Source organism: Anomaloglossus baeobatrachus, chromosome 2 (genome assembly GCF_048569485.1).
Source record: "Anomaloglossus baeobatrachus isolate aAnoBae1 chromosome 2, aAnoBae1.hap1, whole genome shotgun sequence".
NCBI lineage: Eukaryota > Metazoa > Chordata > Amphibia > Anura > Aromobatidae > Anomaloglossus > Anomaloglossus baeobatrachus.
The window spans coordinates 787,265,614-787,274,972 of NC_134354.1; positions in this window are offsets into that span (position 1 = coordinate 787,265,614).

The following is a 9,359-nucleotide window of genomic DNA, read 5'->3' on the forward strand; positions in this document are numbered from 1 at the left end:
CCTTCTTTCCCTCATTAACAAATTAATTTGAAAAAAATAAAAAATAAAAAAAACCCTTAGAGGTCCCATGTAGTCCAGTAATTTTGATATAGACAAAAAATGGAAACCTTAAAAGGAACTAAAAACAAGGAACAGTCCCTCATTCACCAAAATATTCGCAAGGAAAGTGCCCGCGCAGATCTGACATAATCCAGGGGGTTCCCACAATGTTTTCTCATTCTGTAGCTCAAAGGCTATGTATGGGGCATTAGAACGAGGCTCCATAGACTCTGAGCAGCAGTGACTCCTGGCTCACACTGCGCTCAGTGACACCCGAGAACCCTGATGAGTGGTGACATCAGGAACTTTACCACTCATCTCAATCACCGGGTCTCACTGAGCGCAGCTGGGAGTTGCTGCTGCTCAAAGTCTATGGAGCCTCATTTTAGGCTGAAAAAGGTGAAAATAACATTGGGCCTTCCCACTCTGAAAATTTCAGCCCCCAGCTGTCTGCTTCACCATGGCTGGTTTCATAAAAGGTGGGGGACCCCATGCAATTTTTTTCCATTTATTTATTTAAAGTTAAACCAGGTTAAACCGCTGTAAAATAAACTGGACATGAATGACTCAAAAGGGGGAAAGTATATCATATATAGGGTGATTGTTACATTATATATCTGCAGAATATCTATATCTTTATATAACATTGCTTTCTTTAGTATGTAAAAGAGGTTAAAAACGGATTACATAAGGAAGCTAGGTGCAAAAAATAAAATAATTGAATTAATCTTACTGTTAATTCGGTTTCTAGCAAACCCTCCACGACAGCACACAGGAGGTTAACTCTACCCTATTAGGGACAGGAAACACAAAGAGGTTAAATAACCCCTCCCCACCGCCCATCTCCAGTGTTTTTTTTTCAAGTACCACCAACAATTCATGAATGGTTTAAATCTTTTATTTTCAGAAATAAGCCATTAAGTTGCATGCGAAGAAGTGGAAAGGGAGGGCTAACTGCGCTGTCGTGGAGGGTTTCCTAGAAACCGAATTAACGGTAAGATTGATTCCATTTTCTCTAGTCACCCTCCACGACAGCACACAGGGGGAGTAGCAACCACGACAGCACACAGGAGGAGTACCAACCACGACAGCACACAGGGGGAGTACCAACCACGACAGCACACAGGGGGAGTAGCAACCACGACAGCACACAGGGGGAGTAGCAACCACGACAGCACACAGGGGGAGTAGCAACCACGACAGCACACAGGAGGGGAGTAGCAACCACGACAGCACACAGGAGGGGAGTAGCAACCACGACAGCACACAGGAGGGGAGTAGCAACCACGACAGCACACAGGAGGGGAGTACCAACCACGACAGCACACAGGAGGGGAGTACCAACCACGACAGCACACAGGAGGGGAGTACCAACCACGACAGCACACAGGAGGGGAGTACCAACCACGACAGCACACAGGAGGGGAGTACCAACCACGACAGCACACAGGAGGGGAGTACCAACCACGACAGCACACAGGAGGGGAGTACCAACCACGACAGCACACAGGAGGGAAGTACCAACCACGACAGCACACAGGAGGGGAGTACCAACCACGACAGCACACAGGAGGGGAGTACCAACCACGACAGCACACAGGAGGGGAGTACCAACCACGACAGCACACAGGAGGGGAGTAGCAACCACGACAGCACACAGGAGGGGAGTAGCAACCACGACAGCACACAGGAGGGGAGTACCAACCACGACAGCACACAGGGGGGGAGTACCAACCACGACAGCACACAGGGGGGAGTACCAACCACGACAGCACACAAGGGGAGTACCAACGAACAGGCTAGGGAGGAACAACAGCCTGCAGGACTTTATGTCCAAAGTCCAAATCCCTATTGGAAAGCCAGTCCAATCGGTAATATCTAACAAAAGTATGGACAGAGGACCAGGTCGGGGGAGAGGAGAGGGAGGGGGAAAGGGGAGAGGGAGAAGGAGAGGAGAGGGAGGGAGAGGGAGGGAGGGAGGGGGAGGGAGGAGAGGGAGAGGGGGGAGAGGGGAGGGAGAGGGGGGAGAGGGGAGGGAGAGGGGGGAGAGGGGAGGGAGAGGGGGGAGAGGGGAGGGAGAGGGGGGAGAGGGGAGGGAGAGGGGGGAGAGAGGGAGAGTGAGGAGAGGGAGAGGGAGGAGAGGGAGAGTGAGGAGAGGGAGAGGGAGGAGAGGGAGGAGAGGGAGGAGAGGGAGGAGAGGGAGGAGAGGGAGGAGAGGGAGGAGAGGGAGGAGAGGGAGAGGGAGGAGAGGGAGAGGGAGGAGAGGGAGGGGGAGGGGAGGGAGGAGAGGGAGAGGGAGGAGAGGGGGGAGAGGTTGGAGAGGGGGGGAGAGGTTGGAGAGGGGGGGGGAGGGAGGAGAGGGAGGAGAGGGAGGAGAGGGAGGAGAGGGAGGAGAAAAAAAAAAAATCCCGAATCCGGATCGTGCAGCCGGATTCCCGCGTCTGGATCGGACCTGGATCTGACGCTGAAACCGCGCGGATCTGGATTTTTACAGTTCGGGTCCGCTCAACACTAATTCTAATCCTTTCTGAAGGACTCAGTTTTCTGTAGGTAAAGCATAACCGCCCTATGAACCTCGAGAGAATGAAAGTCTATCTCCTTTTGGTTAGCTGGATTTTGACAAAAGGACGGCAGAATAATATCTTGGTTTCTATGAAAATCCGACATCACTTTCGGAAGAAAGGAGGGATCCAGACGGAAGATGATTCGATCATCCAGAATCTTCATATAGGGCTCTCGGATGGTAAGAGCCTGGATTTCACCACTCGCCTGGCCATAGAAATCGCAATCAAGAATGCCGTGTTCCAGGCCAGACACCTCATGGTAGAGGAAGCCAGAGGTTCAACCGGAGCCCGAGTCAACCCTTAAAGAATTATGTTAAGATCCCACGGGGGAACTATCCAGCCGTTTAGGACGAGCTCTAACCGCTGACGAGAGGAATCGCTTTACCCAGCAATGGTTTGACAGATCAAAATACGCACTTAAGGCCGATACTTGGTGTGAGGATTATGCTGAAATATATTGTGGGAGTTAGGACAGAGGTCAGTTGGCTGTCACTGTACAGATCTCCCATTTACCCCCCCTTGCAGCGCAGCCAGGAGAACACACATCATGCTCTGCCAGAGATCAGCAACTGGGAAGGTGTCAAAATCCAATTACAACAGCTCTTGACCCAGCACAGCCCCTGCAGAGTGAATTGCCCAACACAGGAGGTGGGAGGGGAGCTCCAGGTTTATAACCTAACTTCAAACGTCTCCTCCAGACGTTTCGGAAACATCAGAAGAGTTTCGATATTGGGGGTACATCGTCCCCATAAACAAGACAGGCATATTTTCATATTCTTGAGGGCCAGACACACGTAAAACATTTCGGCAAAACTGTATGATGTGCGTAGCCCTCCATTATTAATAACTGGCCACAGGAAGCCCACAGAACTCTCATATTTCCTATCAAAATGGAGATCAATTCACAATGACAAAAATGAGGGTCATATCGTCCGTGTGAGAAGCTCAGGGGCAGAGTTATGCTGGGAAATATAACGTTAGATTATTCTCAGCCAGCAGCACTGGGAGGCAATTCCCAGCCATGATGATGTCACGAGGGGGAGGCCATATGAGCCCGAGACAGAACAGATAAAAGTAGGTGCAGGGATCTGCGCATTGTCTGTACTCCGGGGTCATGCGTACTATACAAATGTGAGAAAGTCCATGGAACCCTGGTCGAACGGCGCCCCCCCTGTGGTCAGACGCTTAAGGTAACTGCTTGATCTGACTCTGTAACCCAGTCTTATCTGTAAATGTACTCATATATTCTGTAAAATTTCATATTGTATATATTGTAGTATCTAGTGTGCCCTTACGGCGATTAAAAATATCTAATTAAATCTTGGGCTGTTCTGTTATCTCGATCCTGAATCCCACATCTGTGAGCTCGGCGTAATAGTTATCGTAATCGATTGGTGGCAGCGAGTTTATGCCAAGGATCATTGTGGGGCAACCAGTGAGATCTAGGGAGGTTTAGATATATTCGACTTGCAGGAGCCAGGGGAATAGATACCTTACTCTCACCGGGAACCCTTCAATCATCGGCATAGTAGAATAGCGGCCTCCTGGCTTATTGTCGGGCAATTCCATAATTGGCCTGACTATAAGAGGGGCGCTAGAGAGCGAGTCACGTGCTCGCTCTGTCGGGTGGAAAGGGGGAGTGTTCCTTCCTCTTCCTCCCCCCTTTCCCTGACACTTGGTCCTTGAGAGTGCTGGGGCTGAGACCTTTTTCAAGACCAGATTGTAAAAAGTCCAGGATGTGAGCCACATTGGGATGGAACGGGTCTGGAGTCTGAGGACTGCACCAGTTGGCAAATGTCTTCAAGATTTTAAAGTAGATCAGATTAGTGACGGGCTTACGGCTTTTCTGTAGCGTGTCAATGACCCTCTCAGAGAGGCCTCTAGCTCTCAAAATGACGGCCTCAGAAGCCACACAGCCAGGTTGTGTCTTGAGGTCTGGTTGAAAGAGCAGACCTTGTTGGAGAAGATCTGGGATCCGAGGCAATAGGAAGGGATCGTCATGGGCCATGGTTACTAGGGCTCCGAACCAGCTGCGCCTGGGCCATAGTGGTGCAACCAGGACAGTCGGAACCCTGTCTGATCTGATCTTCTGAAAAGTCCTTGCCAGTAACGGTATCGGTGGAAAGGCATACACAACTCCCAGTCGGAACCTCCAAGGATGGGAGAAGGCATACACTGCTGGATCCTTGAGATTTAAAGAAAAAAATTGACGTACACTTGCGTTCTGTCGAGTTGCAAAGAGATCCACCTCCGGTTGTCCCCACCTTTGGACAAGGGAATGGAACACTTCTGGTTTTAGGGACCATCCTCCAGGATGAATGACCTGCCTGCTGAGGTAATCTACTTGAGTATTTTCGGAGCCCTTTAGGTGTACAGCTGAAAGTGACAGGAGGTGTTTTTTCTGTCCAAAAAAGATTGTGGTGGAAATCCTTTGCAAACTCTTGTGGCGCGAGCTGTCTTGATGACATAGGTGAGCTACCGCTGTCATATTGTCGGAGTACACCATGACATGCGTCCCTTGAAGCAAGGATTTTGCTGCTCTGAGCGCCTGAAGTACAGCTTCCAGTTCTCGATAATTGGATGATCTGCTGCTGACGTTTGTGGACCAGACGCCCTGGAAGGGCACTTGAGATATGATCGTTCCCCAGCCTTTCTGGCCATCTGTGGTAATTGACACCAATGGCTCTCGATTCCAATAAACTCCTTTTTGGAGATAGGCAAAGATCATCCACCATAACAAGGAGGCTTTCACCGGACCCGGCAGGGATACCTTCTTGTTTAGGGAGCTCTGGGCGCCGTCCCAAGATATGAGCCTGGAAGGGACGTGAGTGGGCCTGAGCCCAGGAGACCGCTGGGATGCAAGATGTCATTGATCCCAGTACGTACCTTGCAAATCTCAGGGTGATAACCCGTTGGCAATGCAGAAATTAAATTTTCTCCGTAATTGAATGTCTCTCGGAAGGAAGGGTTGCTATTTTACAGAGTCCAACATGACTCCGAGGAAGACCTTGTTTGTGGAGGGAAGAAGGTCCGACTTCTGATTTCCGCAACCTGGGATGGGTGGTGAACAGAGTGTTAGTGTGAGCTGCACATGCTGGAGGAGCAATTGGGCAGAGGTGGCCACTACCAGGAAGTCGTCGAGGTAGGGGATTATACAAACGTTTTGACCCCTCAGTTGAACTGATAATGTTGAAGATGCCCTTTGTGAAAAACTGCGAACCGTAAAAAATTTCTGTGGGCGCGAAAGAGCGGGATATGGTAATACGCATCTTTTAGATCTATAGTGGCCATAAAAAAATCTCGGACCAACAAGAGCGTGGTGGACCTGACCGACTTAATTTTGAAACGGCGGTAGAGGACGTGCCGTTTTAAGGGTTTGAGGCTGATTACTAACCGAGGGGTGCCGTTGGGTTTTGTTACCAGGAAGAGACGGGAGTAATGGCCGAACCCTGCCTCTGACTGGTACCGCCGATACTACCCCTATTCTCTGGAGGTTGTGAATACATCCCATGAGAGTGACATGATTTTTGCAGAAGGGAGAGGAAGTGACCCAAGTACAGTGAGGAGGAGGAGTGGAGAACTCCATCTTGACACCCTCTCTGATGGTGTTGGATGATACCTCCTGCCACTGACTGAGGAACGCAGATATGCAACCTCCGATACTGATGGCGTCATTGTCTGTCTTGCTGCAGTCTCCGATCTTCAGACCTTTGAGACTGAAAGATGTTCATTCCTCTGCCCCCTTTCTGGTAACTCCAACGGCCCATCTTACCCTTTTCTCTGTAATGGGTAGATGGAGTCGGGGGGGGGGGGTGGGGGGGGGGGGAAGAAAAAGTCTCTTATGTGGTCTGTCTTCTGGCAACAATCTCTTCTTGTCGGTAGTCTTCTCTAGGATATCTTCTAGGGCTGGACCGAAAACATGCTTCCCTTGGAAAGGGAGAGAACAGAAATTCACTTTGTAGGCCGCATGACCGCTCCAGAGCTTAAGCCAGAGGGCTCTTCGGACCGCATTAGAAAGAACCCCACTTTGTGCTGCTACACGTACAGACTCCGCCGAAGCATAAGCGAGAAAACCGGTTGCCTTTTGGAGGAGTGGCAAAGAAGCCAAGATATCTTCCTTGGGAGTGTCTTGGGTGAGATGTTCCTCTAGCTGCCCCAGCCATCTGAACAAGGAGCGGGCCACACAGGTGGAGGCTACCCACCTTATGTAGAACCGCTGAGGTCTCCCAGGATTTCTGAAGGAGGCTATCCATCTTACGGTCCATGGGATCTTTGAGTTGAGATGAATCTTCAAATGGTAGACTGGTCTTCCTTGCCACTCTGACGACTTGAATATCCACCTTAGGTAAATCCCAGCAGGTGGAATCTTCTTCTAGCGGGAATCTATTTTTCAACTCACGGGAAATGGTAAGGCGTCTCTCAGGATTTCCCCATTCTTGTAAAACCAGCTCTCTGATAAGTTCGTGGACCGGAAATCCCAACTTCTTACGGGTCCTAAGGTCCCCGAACATTTCGTCTTGCACTGATCTAGATGATTTCTCCTCTTCTACCTCCATGGTTTGTCTTACTGCACCCAAAAGTTCATCCATATCCTCTCCATTGAGAAAAAATATCTCGCTTCAACGTCATCTGAAGAGAAGCCCTCATCTTCGTCAAACATCTCTTCCAGGGCTGAGGAGGGACCCTCCAAAGAATCTGAGTCCACAGGGATGATTTTTCTTTTTTTAGGAGCAGAAAGTGCAGAGTGCAGGCATGGGGGGGGGTTGAGAAATGGACGCCAGGGAGGACTGAATTTCCTGACGGACCATAGTTTTAAGTTCATCCATAAGTGAGGGTTGCTCCTCTCTTACAACCGGATCGGTACAAAGCTTCTTGGAGAGTTCAGCCGGAAGCTTTTTATTGCATACCATGCATCTTTTGATGGATGGCTTCCCCTTCTTGGCCAGTAAATAGAGACACCCAGAAGTGAAGTCTGCTATATAGGAGAGCCTACCACCCAGACCTAACCCCCTAGGTACTGACGCTCACAGAACCGGAGGCTGAGCTGGGCTTCACAGATGCAGAGCTTGTACAGCGTTCTCCCTCCAATTGGGATGCACACAGTGCTCTTACCTGGGTCCGTTACGCGGTCCGAGATATACCAGCCGTGGGTGACTCCTCCTCAGTCGGTCGGGGGGCGGCGCAGACGTCCACAGAAGAGTGAGTGCCGTCAGCCACAGGTAGCGACGGCTCGTGCGGTCCATAGTGGAACCCATGAACCACGAAGCAACGTCAGCAAAGACGCCGACGTCACTTCCGTGCGCCATCGCTGCTGCTTGTGGGAGAAGAGGAGGAGGCGGCATCATGGAGCTGCCGGAAGCCCAAGGAAACTCAGTCTGCCCCGCTTTACCTCGGAGGGGCAGACAGGTCCCGAGTCCGCAGGAGACTGGAGCAGCGCTGGAGGAGGAAGACGCGTGGCCCCCGACCTCAGCTGCCCGGTGAGTAACCAAATGCTCTGCTCTCCTCACCGGCCACGAGAGCACAGCAGTAACCTCTCATGTCAAGTCTGCAGCCACCACTAGGGGGAGCTCCCTGTATACAGAGATACATGATAGGGTCCTGTCTGCAGCCACCACTAGGGGGAGCTCCCTGTATACAGAGATACATGATAAGATCCTGTCTGCAGCCACCACTAGAGGGAGCTCCCTGTATACAGAGATACATGATAAGATCCTGTCTGCAGCCACCACTAGAGGGAGCTCCCTGTATACAGAGATACATGATAAGATCCTGTCTGCAGCCACCACTAGAGGGAGCTCCCTGTATACAGAGATACATGATAAGATCCTGTCTGCAGCCACCACTAGAGGGAGCTCCCTGTATACAGAGATACATAATAAGATCCTGTCTGCAGCCACCAGTAGGGGGAGCTCCCTGTATACAAAGATACATGATAAGATCCTGTCTGCAGCCACCACTAGGGGGAGCTCCCTGTATACAGAGATACATAAGATCCTGTCTGCAGCCACCACTAGGGGGAGCTCCCTGTATACAGAGATACATGATAAGATCCTGTCTGCAGCCACCACTAGAGGGAGCTCCCTGTATACAGAGATACATAATAAGATCCTGTCTGCAGCCACCACTAGAGGGAGCTCCCTGTATACAGAGATACATGATAAGATCCTGTCTGCAGTCACCACTAGGGGGAGCTCCCTGTATACAGAGATACATGATAAGATCCTGTCTGCAGCCACCACTAGGTGGAGCTCCCTGTATACAGAGATACATGATAAGATCCTGTCTGCAGCCACCACTAGGGGGAGCTCCCTGTATACAGAGATACATGATGAGATCCTGTCTGCAGCCACCAGTAGGGGGAGCTCCCAATATACAGAGATACATGATAAGATCCTGTCTGCAGCCACCACTAGAGGGAGCTCCCTGTATACAGAGATACATGATAAGATCCTGTCTGCAGTCACCACTAGAGGGAGCTCCCTGTATACAGAGATACATGATATGATCCTGTCTGCAGCCACCACTAGGGGGAGCTCCCTGTATACAGAGATACATGATAAGATCCTGTCTGCAGTCACCACTAGAGGGAGCTCCCTGTATACAGAGATACATGATATGATCCTGTCTGCAGCCACCACTAGGGGGAGCTCCCTGTATACAGAGATACATGATAAGATCCTGTCTGCAGTCACCACTAGAGGGAGCTCCCTGTATACAGAGATACATGATAAGATCCTGTCTGCAGCCACCACTAGG